Here is a 13714-nt window from a genome sequence, read left to right as displayed (position 1 = left end):
CTATGCTTACATCTATTAAAAGAAACTGAAATTCTGGAGTGCTGCACGTCTGTTCTGATGTACTTGCCTAGGACACCCACTGAAAATATACTTCTATTGTGGCTGTGCTGGACCACCTGCTTTATATATATATATATATATATATATATATATATATATATATATATATATATATATATATATATATAGGCTTTTTCTTTAACCTGTTTATACTTGGACATTCATTTAAAATAAAAGAATGGAAAACATCAGTCTCTTTTTTGTTATTTTCTTTTTGTTGACAAAGTTAAATAATGGAAATTTAATTACGTTTCCTATTTTCCTGTCTAATCAGAAAAGAAAGTTAAAGCTCAAAGCACAGCTACTTAGCATATTTGTGCAGTCTACTTTAACAACTGCGTCAGGAAAATGAATGCATCCAATCTGCATATATTACAGCCTGCTGGATTGCATGGTTTGGTTATCACTGAACATCCTAATGAGGCTTTTTCTGCTTAAGTAAATATATTTTGTTATAAAGAAGATCCTATTTTACGTTTCCCTATAACATGGGGAGAGAAAATAAGAAAGTGAAGAAAATCACTTAGGTTTTTCTCTTTAGAATATGGTTTGTCATTCTATTGAGTAGATTGATGTTGAGTGTATGTGTTTTTCTGCTATTCCATGGTTACGTACAGATGCTGTATCATTTTTTTCTATTTTTCACATCAAACAATGTCTCTCTCTGTGTACTGCCAATGTAATAGCTTGCCAAACTGCTATAAAAAGCATGGTTCATGAATTCACATTGTACATTGACAGATTTCTCTAGGGAAGGGAGAGACAAAGCTGTAAGCACTATATAGAGGAAGGGTTACTAAAATAAAAAGCATTCAGCAAAGACCTTAGTTTCAGCTAAGTACATTCAATATGATACACTTAACTGACCATTAGAAAGCGTACATGATTATTTTTTATCGGTCGCAAGTCTTCAGAACTACAGTTTAGGGCAGTGGTTCCTAAACAGCACCCTAGAGTATCAGAATTCTTTTCATGGCACCCCTAGGCAATAAGTTTCTTATTGAGAAGTAAAAAAGCTGATTTTGCCTTTTACATTGACCATAAATATTTTTAGTCCTGGACCACCAACTTGAGGCACCCCTGAAAGTGCCTCAAGGCACCACAGGATGCCATAGCACACAGTTTGGGATCCACTGGTTTAGGGTGTAGAATTATAATTAAAAGAGTTTCCCAGATGGAGTAGCATTTAAGGAAATGAATGGCAAGCTCAATCACTATGGGCAATTCAGGGATGTATCTAGGGGTCCGAGCTCTCGTGTCAAAGTAAAGGAATTGGTGCTCTGTGTTAGTGCAAGCACTGGTGCCCCTCCCCTAATATTTTAAATAGAGACGGCAAAAGAATGTAAGAAGAGTGTATTGCTTAATGTGATACACATTAAGCAATACGATACGACTAAGGGGATGTGTGACCCTGGGGTCACCTAGGAGCGCTGGTAGGATAGACATTAAGCAATACACTAGAGCCACTTACTCAGATTACACTGCATAGTAGTACCCCTAATACCCATTATGCAACTCAGTAGTGCCTCTGACTTATTATGCCACATAGTACTACCCCTTACACACCAGCACACAACCACTTCTCTTTAGCTTATAACATGTAAAAACTAAAAGTGCATAGCACATGGGCAGCAATTTCCTCATGGGTCATCCATGTGATGTTATGAGTTCGACTATAAATTCAGCAGAAAATATGAATGGAATAAACTCCTCATTTTCCAATCTTATTTAGCTGAAGCCTGCATGGATCAGTGAGAAAAAAAAAAATACTTAAAAAAAAAAATGGTATGGGGTCCCCCCCATGAGCATAACGAACCCTGGGCTCTTTGAGCCAGTCCTGATTGCAGAAATACAGGTGAAAAAATTAAATACTTAAATATTAAGTATTTCTATAACTATCACCGAGCTCTTGGTCCGGTCCTAAAAATATTTCCCAAAATATGGGGGACAAAAGGAGTAGGGGTCCCCCATATTTTGGCAACCAGCACTGGGCTCAAACAGCCATCAGGTTAATGCCACAGCTGAGCGGTGAATGCCGGGTTCATTGTGTAAAAAAAAATGAGCGTAAAAAAAAGATAAAATAGGGTATTGTTTTTTGTAGTAGAACTACAACACCCAGCAAACCTCCCCCACATGCAGGGGTATGGCGAACCTGTCCCTGCATGCACTGCATTAAAAGACCCCGTGGGACTTGCACCCATGATTAAAGTATACATTTATTACACACCATACATACATGCTTACATGTCTTGACACAGAGGTTCGGTCCACTTGTCCATGTAGAAAGTCCAAAAGGGTACCTGTGAAAAAATAATTATACTCACCACTCCTCCGGTGTAAATTACATACTCTTCATTCCCTGTAGGCATCCACGGGGTTAAAAAAAATGCCTTTTTCCTGTCAGCGGCTTTCTAATAGAGCATGATCTGTTCATTTTCTCTGAGGAAGCCTCTGATGGGGAAAAGTGACTAACCAAAACTCATTGAATACTTAATAACTGCAGCTACTCACAAAATGAATTAACTGTTTATGTTCAGGGTATATGAATGTATTTTATATAATCATTTTTAATGTGTTGCTTGCATCTATTAAATAATGATAATTTTCACCATTTATTAAAAAGTATTTTAATTTCAAGCACTGGCATTTCTGTTTTTTGTGTACCCTCATGTGCTTGCTCCACTAATGCTAGCCACAGTTTACAATTCTCAGTCATAAGGGGGTATTCAATCCCGGGTCACGACTGTCGATCTGTCCCAACAGGCGTGACCCTGGCCCGTTTTCGTTTTGCTCGACAGCAAAACGGCACGCGGGAATGTCCCGCTTGACGATCGGCAAAAATGGGACGTGTCCACGTAAATAGCCATGGATTGTCAAGATTCACCTGTGACCACAACAATTCATGGCTGTTATCGACAAAAGGGGCCCGACAGCTTTTAAAGTCGGGCCCGTTTTGTTGATCTGCCTCTTCAATGCTGTCAGGCAAAACACCATTTGTCCCTGTCGACCTTACATACTGTCCATCTTTTTACCTATTATTCTTTTGTCCCTGTTGCCCAAATGCATGGAGATCACATGGTGTTAATCTATTTCTCACCCTAGACACTGTTGACATTTCCAGAAACCTGAAAAGATCCAATTTATGATTTATATTTTGTGATCCATTCCCGTGCAAAGGACTAATTGTAGCTCATCTGCTTACCAAATCACTAAATGAAAACTGAAATCTACATGAAACATAAAATGAAGATAAATTGCAAAATGAAAAACAGTTTCTGCTGATATAATTTCCACATCAAAAACAATTCTGGAACATCTTGAGGCAGATAAATTATAATTAGTGATCTGGAAGCTGAATTAGAGAGAAGATATACACAATGGCCACCTCCCAACATTTAGGGCAAATATTGTGACAAAAAGTCACTTTACCCTTAATACATGTGCCCTTAATCTGCCAATCCTTATTGGAAAATATTTAGGGGGGAATTTACTAAGATGGGAATTAGACTTCACATTTGATGTTGCGATGGGCAATGAATCAGATCCTGTCTACTATCTTCTAGGTGCTAAATAAATAAAAAGTAGATTCTGATTAGTTGCCCATAGCAACATCACATGTGAAATCTTATTCTCATCTTAGTAAATTTCCCCCATAATGTCCATATTTTATCATGATCATGTCCACTTATCAATAGCAATGTCCATTTTTGGACAATGAAAATCAGATGGTTGGAAGTTTGGGACAGATACCTGTAATGTATCAGTGATTATAGGGATGGCGAGAGAGAAGCAAGTTGGAGTGATAAGTAATGGGAATAAACTAAATTCCAGTGAAAGTGTGGCATGCATAACATGTAGCAAGCCTTTCCTTATTCTGTCTATGTTTAATTCCCAAATCTACATGGGTCCAGCGTTCTTGTTGGCACTGTTAGTTTTAGTCAGTCACATGGCATGAGGTTTTGGTTGCATAGATATTATTATTATTATTATTATTATTATTATTATTATTATTATACTATATGGTGCCAAAAGTGTTCCTCAATGCCCTATGCTTGTTTATCTCCTAGCCCTGATATAATATATTATTTATTAACAGTTTCTTATATAGCGCAGCATATTCTGTTGCGCTTTACAATAGGAGACAGTGATACAGCAAACTGGGTATTTACAGACAGTCAAAGGTATGAGGGCCCTGCTCGCAAGCTTACAGTCTATAGAGAAATAGGCATTAGTTTCACCAGAATGCAAAGGGTCCTGGTGTGCTATATGATATGGTGACCCAGCAATTTGGCATGGGGTCATGAGGATGGAAAATGTGATAAAGAAAGAGAGTGGGTATGTCTGGACTGTACAGTGGGGATGTGATTACATAGGAACGGTATATGAAGGTTAAGTGGCTGGTTCTGGAATTTGATAAGCTTGCCTGAATAGGTGAGTTTTCAGGGAACGCTTGTAGGTTTGGAGACTGGAGGAGAGTCTTATTATGCATGGGAGTGCATTCCTTTCACACAAGCACGTCTTTCTTAAGCTATCTTATGTCAGCACTGAGCCACCTGGTACTGTGCCTTTTGCCTTTTTTTGCCTATTTAGGTGTGGTTCTGTACTCAGTGGTACACAGATATGCACATGCTCAAGTTGGTATGTGGTCACTGGATAGACAATCACTAGGTCGACCACTAATGTTCAACAGTCACTAGGTAGACACCCTGAAATGATCGACATACCCAAGGTTGACGTTGACAAAAGGTCGACGCATGTAGACATAGTCGACATAAATAAGCTTTTTTTATATACTTTATTATACAAGTGGGCATAGAGTGGGAATATAACAGTGTGACAAGCACAATGAGGCACCGTACCCAAAGCATGGCAAGCAAAGCAAGCCATGCAAGGGGACGCGGTACACTTATATGGTGTCCAAAAAAACTGAAAAACTCATGATGTGAAATGTATGATGTAGCCTTGAAAAAGACAGTTTTATCTGTCGAAACGCGTCGGTGGAGAGGAGCTGTGCAGTAATTACACCTGTAAACCCTGGAAGCACCTGACTGGCAGTGAATGGCCATACTCTGCCAACTCAGGTACGATTCCTTTTTGTCCACCTAACATCTTGGGTACAGGTTGCACCCTGCACACCTTTTTATGTTCTATTCTGTAATAAAAACTTTGAAATAAGAGAGAACGTTCTCTTTCTTTTTTGGATACTCTGGGAATATTTGGAGGAATTCCGCTATCACCTTCTAGCAAAACCTGTGGGATCCAAAAAGATACCTCTATACGATTTGAAAAGTGATCGTACATGTGAGTACGGTACGAATCTACCCTCCTTACTTTGGCACCCTTAAAGATACACTGACACCTAAAGATACCTTTATGTGTTTATACACCCATTACTCCATGTGAGTGCAGGTACGATATTCGTTTAAGAAAATAACCTGCTCATTTGGGCCAAACCCCACCCTATTTCTGTTTGCCTTTGATTTCATACACATACATTTCTAATCTATGTATGTCTATGTCTCTATTTTATTTTCTATGAGCAATCTACTGGAGCAAACAAGAAACCAGCGCCCATCATACATTGTTTCTTTTCTTTCTTTTTTATAGATATATATATTTATAAAAACAATACCTACATTATAAGGCCAATCAGTGAAAAGACCTTGTAATGGGGCATGAACACAATTTTTGGGAATTGACATTTGCAATAGTACGTTACTCCTTTGGGGGCAACTTATATACAGAATAATAATGCTAGAACCTTCCAAACCCTTGTTCTACATCTAATAGAGACAAATATTGAACACCCCCCTATGTCCTATAGGGGGTTGTTCAATCTTCACCAATATTTCCAGCCAGTGGAAATATTGGCCCGTCACTATTCAATCCCAGGCGGAAACGGCTAAGACTCGCTGCTGCAGATCTGGCTCTTTAAAATGCTGAATCTGCATTCACAGAAATGTCTACTAAATTTGCGAATTGAGGGGGCACTCGCGACTTTAGAGTGTTTTTTCAGCCCCTCTAAACAATTTGGGGGCCCGGCATACCTCTCGGCGGCCCTGAATTAGGGGCGGAACTACTGCCGGTGCAGCCGGTGCAGTGCACCAGGGCCCATGCATTTAGTGGGGCCCGCTGCTGCCTGCACATATTCTGTATGTTTTTTTTATTTTTAATGTTTAATTGTAGCAGTAGCGGGCCTCCATCAGGGAGATACTGCCAGACGCTTACCGCGGCGACAGCAGTTCCGGCCAGTGGCTCCCGGCTCCATTGAGTGTCAGCTGGGGACCTCACGCTGCGACGCAGGAGGAGACCCGGCACCAGCTTGAATGTACTGACGGCAGCAGAGCCGCCGCAAGGGTGCGGGACACTGTGCGCCAAGGCACAGGAGAAGGCCGGCTCTCTGCACAATGTGATTGTATAGGCTGCGCTGCCTGCAACAGAGCTGGCACCAGGCAGTGGAAGACCGTGTGTCTGGCACAGGGGAAAGGAGCAGGAGCTGGGGACCGTGTGCAGGGAACAGAAGAAGAAATACCAAGTGCTGTCATTGCTGGTGACTGTATTACGTTTCTTCAAACCACTGCTCTCCCTTCTAACTCCTCTCCCCCTTCACTATGATCCCCCTACCCTCTGCTCTGCTACCCCTCTTCCCCTCCCCCTCGGCTCTGCTACCCCTATCCTCTGCTCCCCATACCCTCTCATCTGCTCCCCCCTCCTCTGCTACCCCTCCCTCTGTTCCCCCTCCCCTCCACTCCCCCTTCCCTCCGCTCTCCCTCCCCCACTCTTCTGCACCCCCTCTTCTCTGCTCTCCCTCCTCTTTCCCTCATCCTGTCCCCTCCATCCCCCATCCTCTCCTCCACTTTCCCTCTCCTCTCTCCCTCTACTCTGCTCCCTCTCCTCCTCTCTACCTCCCCCTTTCCTTTGCTTCCTCTTCCCCTCCTCCTCTGCTTCCCCTCCTCTCCCTCTCTACCCTCTCCTCTCCACCTTCTTCTTTTCCTCTTCTCTCACTTTCTATTCTATTTCTCTCCTCCCCACCTCTTTCCCCACACTTCCCTTCTATCTCTGACAGTCCCTACCTGGCGCTGTCATTCTTTCTCTCTCTCTTCTTGACACCCCTTCTCTTTCACTTCCTCTCTCCACCTTTTTCTCCCTGATATCCCCTCTCTCTTGCTCCCTGTCTCTCCCTTTACTCTCCTTGACATTTTCGTGTATGGTATAACGTGTAATGGGTATTACGTGTGTGGCATAATGTGCAATTGGCATTACATGTGTGACATAATATGTAATGAGCATTATGGTGTGCGGCATAATGTGTACGGGGAACTACAGTGTGAGGCATAATGTGTAATGGACGTTAAATCTGAAGTAAAAAAAAGACACTATGCATTTTTTTTTTGGTGGGGGGGGTACAAACCTTATTTTTGCACCTTGGCCCACAACTCGATTGTTCCGCCACTGCCCTGACTATAATCACTTTCTGTATTATACACTTGGCAGTGTTAGTAATTGCTAAAGTCACATTACTTTATTTGTGCAGAAAGTAACAAAGTAATGAAGGACTTTTATTGTTTGTTATTAATACATCACAGATTTCATATAACATATAAGTGGATCTAAAACACAATTACCAAATTTAATTAAATGACATATCTTTTGCTCGTCCTTTTAAAAAACATGTCTAATGTTTGGTAGTATAAATATATCAATTACGTATATGATTTACAGTAAGTGCTGTCAGCTAGAGGGATCAGTCTGCAATCAGAAGGGCATAATGCTAGTATTGTACAGCTGAAATGCTTCTTCAGGTATGTACAGTACAACTGAACGTATGTGAATATTATTGCATTTTTTATAATTATTACTTTAACTGTTTATGTTCAGGGTGCAAATGTGCCTAAATGTACATACTGTAGGCCCCAAGCTGTGTGCTTGCAAATTACTCCTATAGTGTCTATATTATTATTTATTTATTTACAGTTTCTTATATAGCGCAGCAGATTCCGTTGTGCATTACAATAGTAGACAGTGATAAAACAAACTGGGTAACAACAGACAGATATGGAGGTAGGAGGGCCCTGCTGCAAGCTTACAATCTATAGGGATATAGGAGGGAAACACAAGGACAGGCACCAGTAATAGCATAGCTTTCCCACCAAGTTGAAAGTCTAGAAGGGAAGCTATATAATACACAAGTGCCTCAGAGGGTCAGGTGTGTGATAAGTAAAGAGATATATGCTGGTGCAGTATGGTTAATAGCTTTATATGCGAGTAGAAGTGTTTTTATATTGAATATGGTAAGATACAGGCAAACAATGGAGGGACTGGCAGAGCGGATCAGCAGACAATGAGCATCTTGCCAGGAAGAGAGTCTGTTCTGGAATACCAGTTAGGAGACTATTGCAATAATCAATGCGGGATATAATGAGTGCATGGATAAGAGATTTATTAGTGTCTTGTGTAAGATACGGTCGTATTTTGGATAGGTTTTTTAGATGCATGTAACATGATTTGGAGACAAATTGAATGTGGGGAAGAAAGGACAGTTCAGAGTCGAGGATGACCCCTAAGCAACAAGCTTGTGGGGTAGGTAGATTGTTGAGTTGTCAACAGTGATGGAGATATCAGGATGGTAACTGTTCTTAGTTGGTGGGAATATAAGTAATTCCGATTTGGAAATATGGAGTTTGAGTGGGCGAGAAGACATCCAAGATGAGAGACATTCAGAGACTCGGCCCAAAAACACTGGTGACAACTCTGGGGTTGACAGATAGATTTGAGTATCATCCGCATATAAGTGATACTGAAATCTGAAAGAGCTGATTAGTTTGCCAAGAGAGGAAGTATAGATTGAGAAAAGCAGAAGACCTAAGAATGAGCCTTGCGGAACTCCGACTGACAGAGGTAATGAAGAGGAAGTAGAGTCAGAGAAGCGAACACTGAAAGAGCGATCAGATAGGTAAGATGTGAACCAGGAAAAGGCTGTATCATTAAGACCTAGGGAGTGTAGTGTTTGTAAGAGAAGAGTGTGATCCACAGTGTCAAACGCAGCAGAAAGATCTAGAAGAATAAGTAGTGAGTAATGGCCTTTAGACTTAGCAGTTACCAGATCATTCACCACTTTAGTCAGTGCTGTCTCAGTGGAGTGTTGAGAGCGAAAGCCTGACTGAAGCGGGTCTAATAGGGTGTGAGAGTTAAGAAAGTTTGTGAGGCGAGAGTAGACAAGCCTCTCCAGTAGCTTGGAGAGGCATGGGAGCTGAGAGATAGGACGATAGTTAGAGAGAGAGTTAGGGTCAGAATTGTGTTTTTTTAGAATGGGAGTAATTACTGCATGTTTGAGCAGAGAAGGAAAATTACCAGTAGGAAGAGAGAGATTGCAGAATTTAGTTAAGGTTGGAATAAGCACAGGAGCTAGATTTTTAATTACTTGTGCAAGTACAGGATCAAGAGGAGTGGTAGTAGAGTAGGAGGATAAGAAGAGTGTGGATACCTCCTTTTCATTTGTAGGCTCAAATAAAGAGAAAGTGCCAGAGGGTTCAGGTGGGGAAGAAAGAGGGTTAGAGGTTGTGGAAGAGCATACCATTTCATCTCAGATGTTATCAATCTTGTCCTTAAAGTAGGAGGCAAGTTCTTGTGCACTGATGGTAGCCGGTGGGGGAGTAAGGGGAGGGTACAGAAAAGACTTAAATGCGTTAAAAAGTCACTTAAGGTTGGTGGCATGAGAAGAGATGAAAGATGGGTAGTATGTTTGTTTGACAGTGTCCAAAGCATTGCAGTAGGAGTGGTAGCTAGTCTTATATGTGAGGAAATCAGTCATATTACAAGATTTATGCCATTGGAGTTCTACTTTATGGAATTTTGTAGTTGTTTTGTTGTTTTTGAGTGCCACGGTTGGTATCTAAGCCTACGTGGGGTGTAATAGGTAGCTGGAGCCACTTCATCAAGGGCTGTTTCAAGAGGCTGGTAGAGGTGGGAAACAGCAGAGTCAGGAGAGGTAATTGTAGAAAATAGTGAGAGTTGTTGTTGCAGGGAGGTGGAAAGTTGTGGAAAATTAATAGCATTAGAATTTCTGCGGGTTAGAGTAGGCTTGCATGATTTCAGTGTCAGTGAGCTTGGGGTAATGGAGGAGAGTGAGAGGGTAATGAGAGTGTGATCAGAGAGAGGGAAGGGTGTGTTAGTAAAATCAGAGACTGAGCACAGCCTGGTGAAAACAAGGTCAAGGCAGTGGCCTTCCTCATGAGTAGAGGCGACGGACCACTGGGAGAGGCCAAGAGAGGAGGTTAGAGAGAGGAGTTTGGAAGCATGCAAAGATGGTGGACTGTCAATAGCAATATTGAAGTCACCCAGGATGATACTGGAGATGTCAGAGGATAAGAAATGGAGGAGCCAGGCAGAGAAATCTTCTAGAAATTGAGTTTTGGGAAGCCCAGGTGGGCGATAGATAGCAGCAACACACAGAGAGAAAAGGGAAAAAAACCCTAATAGAGTGAACTTCAAATGATGTAAATGTGAGTGAAGGAACTGGTGGTAGAACTGAGTATGTGAAGGCTTGTTACAGTAATATACCAACACACCTAATTTACAGTTACCAGGCCTGGGGGTGTGAGTGAAGTGGAAACCACCATGTGATAGTGCTGCAGGCGAGGCCGTGTCTGATTGTGTGAGCCAGCTTTCTGTAATGGCCATCAGGTTGAAGTTGTGAGAGATGAAGAGGTCATGGATGGATGGTAATTTATTGCAAACAGAGCGTGCATTCAATAGGGCACATTTAAGTTGTTTGGTGTGTGGTGGGAGGCATGTGATATTTATGAGGTTCGCTGAATTTCTAGGCTGAGTGGGATGGGTGATTGGGGCCTGGATTTGGTGATATATGTCACCAGCTAATAAGATTAGAAAGGAGAGATAGATATAGGTGGATGTGTGTGTTTTTTGTATTGGTGGTGGGATGTGGATGTGAAAGTACAAGTAGAGAAGTAAGTAAAGAGCTCATGAGTGTTTAAAAGAGGGGAGTGAATAATGGAAGAGGTAATGTGCACTGAGTGGTGAGTTTCAGGGAGATTACAGGATGGTTGAAGTTTGGTGAGTATTCCATGTAATGAAATGAGAAGTAGCAGTTTGGTGAGCATGATTTGATTGTGTGTATGTTTGAGACAGGGTTAAGTAGAGTGAATAAGTATAGTAATAATGTGTAATAAGTATTGTATTTACCTTGCTTTATGTTGTTCAATGTTTTTCAACTGTTTTTTTTAAACTGTTCTTTATGAGTAATTCCTATTGTGGGGAAAGTGTCCCATCAATTAGCGGTGAGATGGTAAAAGCTTCACACTGGGGTAATTGTACTTCCACTTGTAAACCCCTGATGGGGTAGCTCTGATGGTGAATAACGTCCCGAATAAAGGGGAAAAGGTGACAACCACAAGTGCGGTACTCACTGCTTGTCCGCAGATAATTTCAGTCCGTCACTGAGCAGCAGTGTCCAGCGGGGCTCCTTCTGCGTGTGTGCGGGATCCGGTAACACCTCGCAGCGCCTGCCTGATTCACGCTGAACCGCTGCACAGTGGGAGAGATGCAGGCTTGGATTGCACTGATCACAGCGGCTGCGTCCTCTCCAATATCCGGGATGATAGCGGGGCTGGGCTATGTGGCCGCTCTGCCAATACTCTGCATGTGCTGTTGGACCGTGATACTGCCAAAGTTGGGAGATAGATGTACCAGGTCAGTAGGTGGCTAGTGAGTCTCTCCGGTCCTCAGCTTTTGGGGAATAGAGGGTCCTCAAAAACGCGTTTCGCCGCTCTCAGGGCGACTTTTTCAAATCACACGCAGAAGGCGCCCCGCTAGACACTGCTGCTCAGTGACGGACTGAAATTATCTGCGGACAAGCAGTGATTATCGGACTTGTGATTGTCACCTTTTCCCCTTGATTCGGGACGTTATTCACCATCAGAGCTACCCCATCAGCTTTACCATCTCACCGCTAATTGATGGGACACTTTCCCCACAATAGGGATTGACAGCAAGTTGCTGTGCCTCTTGTGAAATTAACTTTTCTGAAATTTGTTGCATTCCTGGGACCAGTAGTGGTAACTATGAAATTATAGCGGAGACCAACTGTTATTATATATATTCCCAGTTTTAGCCTTAATTTGCATGCATGCAATTAATTGTTTTTATTGTGAATTATCAAGTTGTTATTAAATTGTAATTTTTTTTGTGTGTTCATACGGCACCTAGTGTTTTTTTCCACTATTCTCCTGTAATATCACGGGCTGCCTGCGTCTATTACACTTACCATTTTGTGCTTTTAGTTTCTCTTTAAAAAATTTGTAACTGAAACTGTGTGTTGTGATGTTCAACCAAACAGTATTGCATATGCGATGTCCCATCTGTGTATACAATTCAGAAAAGCAAAAACTGTCTAGTTAATAATTTAACATGTCTACAAATTTATTATGCACAGTATCCACGTCTAAAAGAATAATATCTAGTTGGAAAGTAAATTGCTCTTTATTTTTCACTCAGCAAGCTTTATCTTCTTTGTTTGAATCATTAGTGCTAGAGGAAACATTTTAACAAATGACATTGCTTTTTTACCAATGTAGATCAAAATGTTTACGTTCAGTCTATGGCAGTCAGTGATTTGATAAATGCCCTCGTTATCATATTTTATTTAATTACAGTGAACAAAATATTTTTAGTGCTATTTTATCACTGTGCAATCATGAGAAATAACGTTGATGTATCTCTCCAATTCTAAATGCCAACCCGCAGGCTCATTTTTTTGTCTTTCTTGTACGAACTGACCTAACAGCAATAAATCCTTTCACAGAAAAATCTTGCTTTGCACTTCTTTTATATAATATTTTTCCCTTTTCATTCTTGCAGAGGATAGCACCATAACTATTTTGTTGATAAAAGCAATATCCTGACTATAAAAGAGGAGTTTTATCATTTTGCAACAATGAGAAAGATTAAGTTTATTTTTAAAAGGTGATTTTCACCCTCATATTCCAGCTACTATGTGTTTCTTTTTATAAATAGTTCTAATATTCTTATAGGTAAAGATATTTGGTAATATTGAGCAATAAATATAATCACATATACTAATATATACAGATGGAGCGTGTCCCATCTTTGGGCGGCGCTCGCCAGATCCCTTGCACTGGTGAGCACCGGCGATAGAGACTGGGACGCGCGTGCGTCTCACACGCACGTGCGTCCCAGTTTCCCGTCGGCGGGGGGACGGGAACCCTGTCCGTCTCTGCTTCAGGGAGACGGACAGGGTTAGGGGGGGTGCGGCAAGGCGGCGGGGACCCGGGGCGACCATCAGTGAGGCGGCGGGGACCCGGGGGGAGCCCCATTGTAAGGGGACGCGCGCGCATCTCGTGCGTGCGCGTCCCCTTTCGGCGGCTGGCGGGGGATGGCGGCTGGCGAATCTTCCGCCATCCCCTGCAAAGATGGGCCACGCTCCATCTGTAAAAGCAACCTGAACAGGGTGTAACTAGAACTTTGTGTGCCCCATAGCAACATATGTATGGATGGGGCACTGTCCAAATGCTTTTCCTCTCCTTGAGATACCTCTCCATGGCAGCTATTCAGTTTATGCCCTATAATAGTACCCTAGGTCATTTTATGAACCATAGTAGTGCCCTGGTCAATATTA

Source organism: Crinia signifera, chromosome 5, assembly GCF_055691185.1.
Source record: "Crinia signifera chromosome 5, ASM5569118v1, whole genome shotgun sequence".
Taxonomy (NCBI): Eukaryota; Metazoa; Chordata; class Amphibia; order Anura; family Myobatrachidae; genus Crinia; species Crinia signifera.
The sequence above is the reverse complement of the archived record's forward strand: the minus strand, read 5'-3'. Positions refer to the sequence as shown.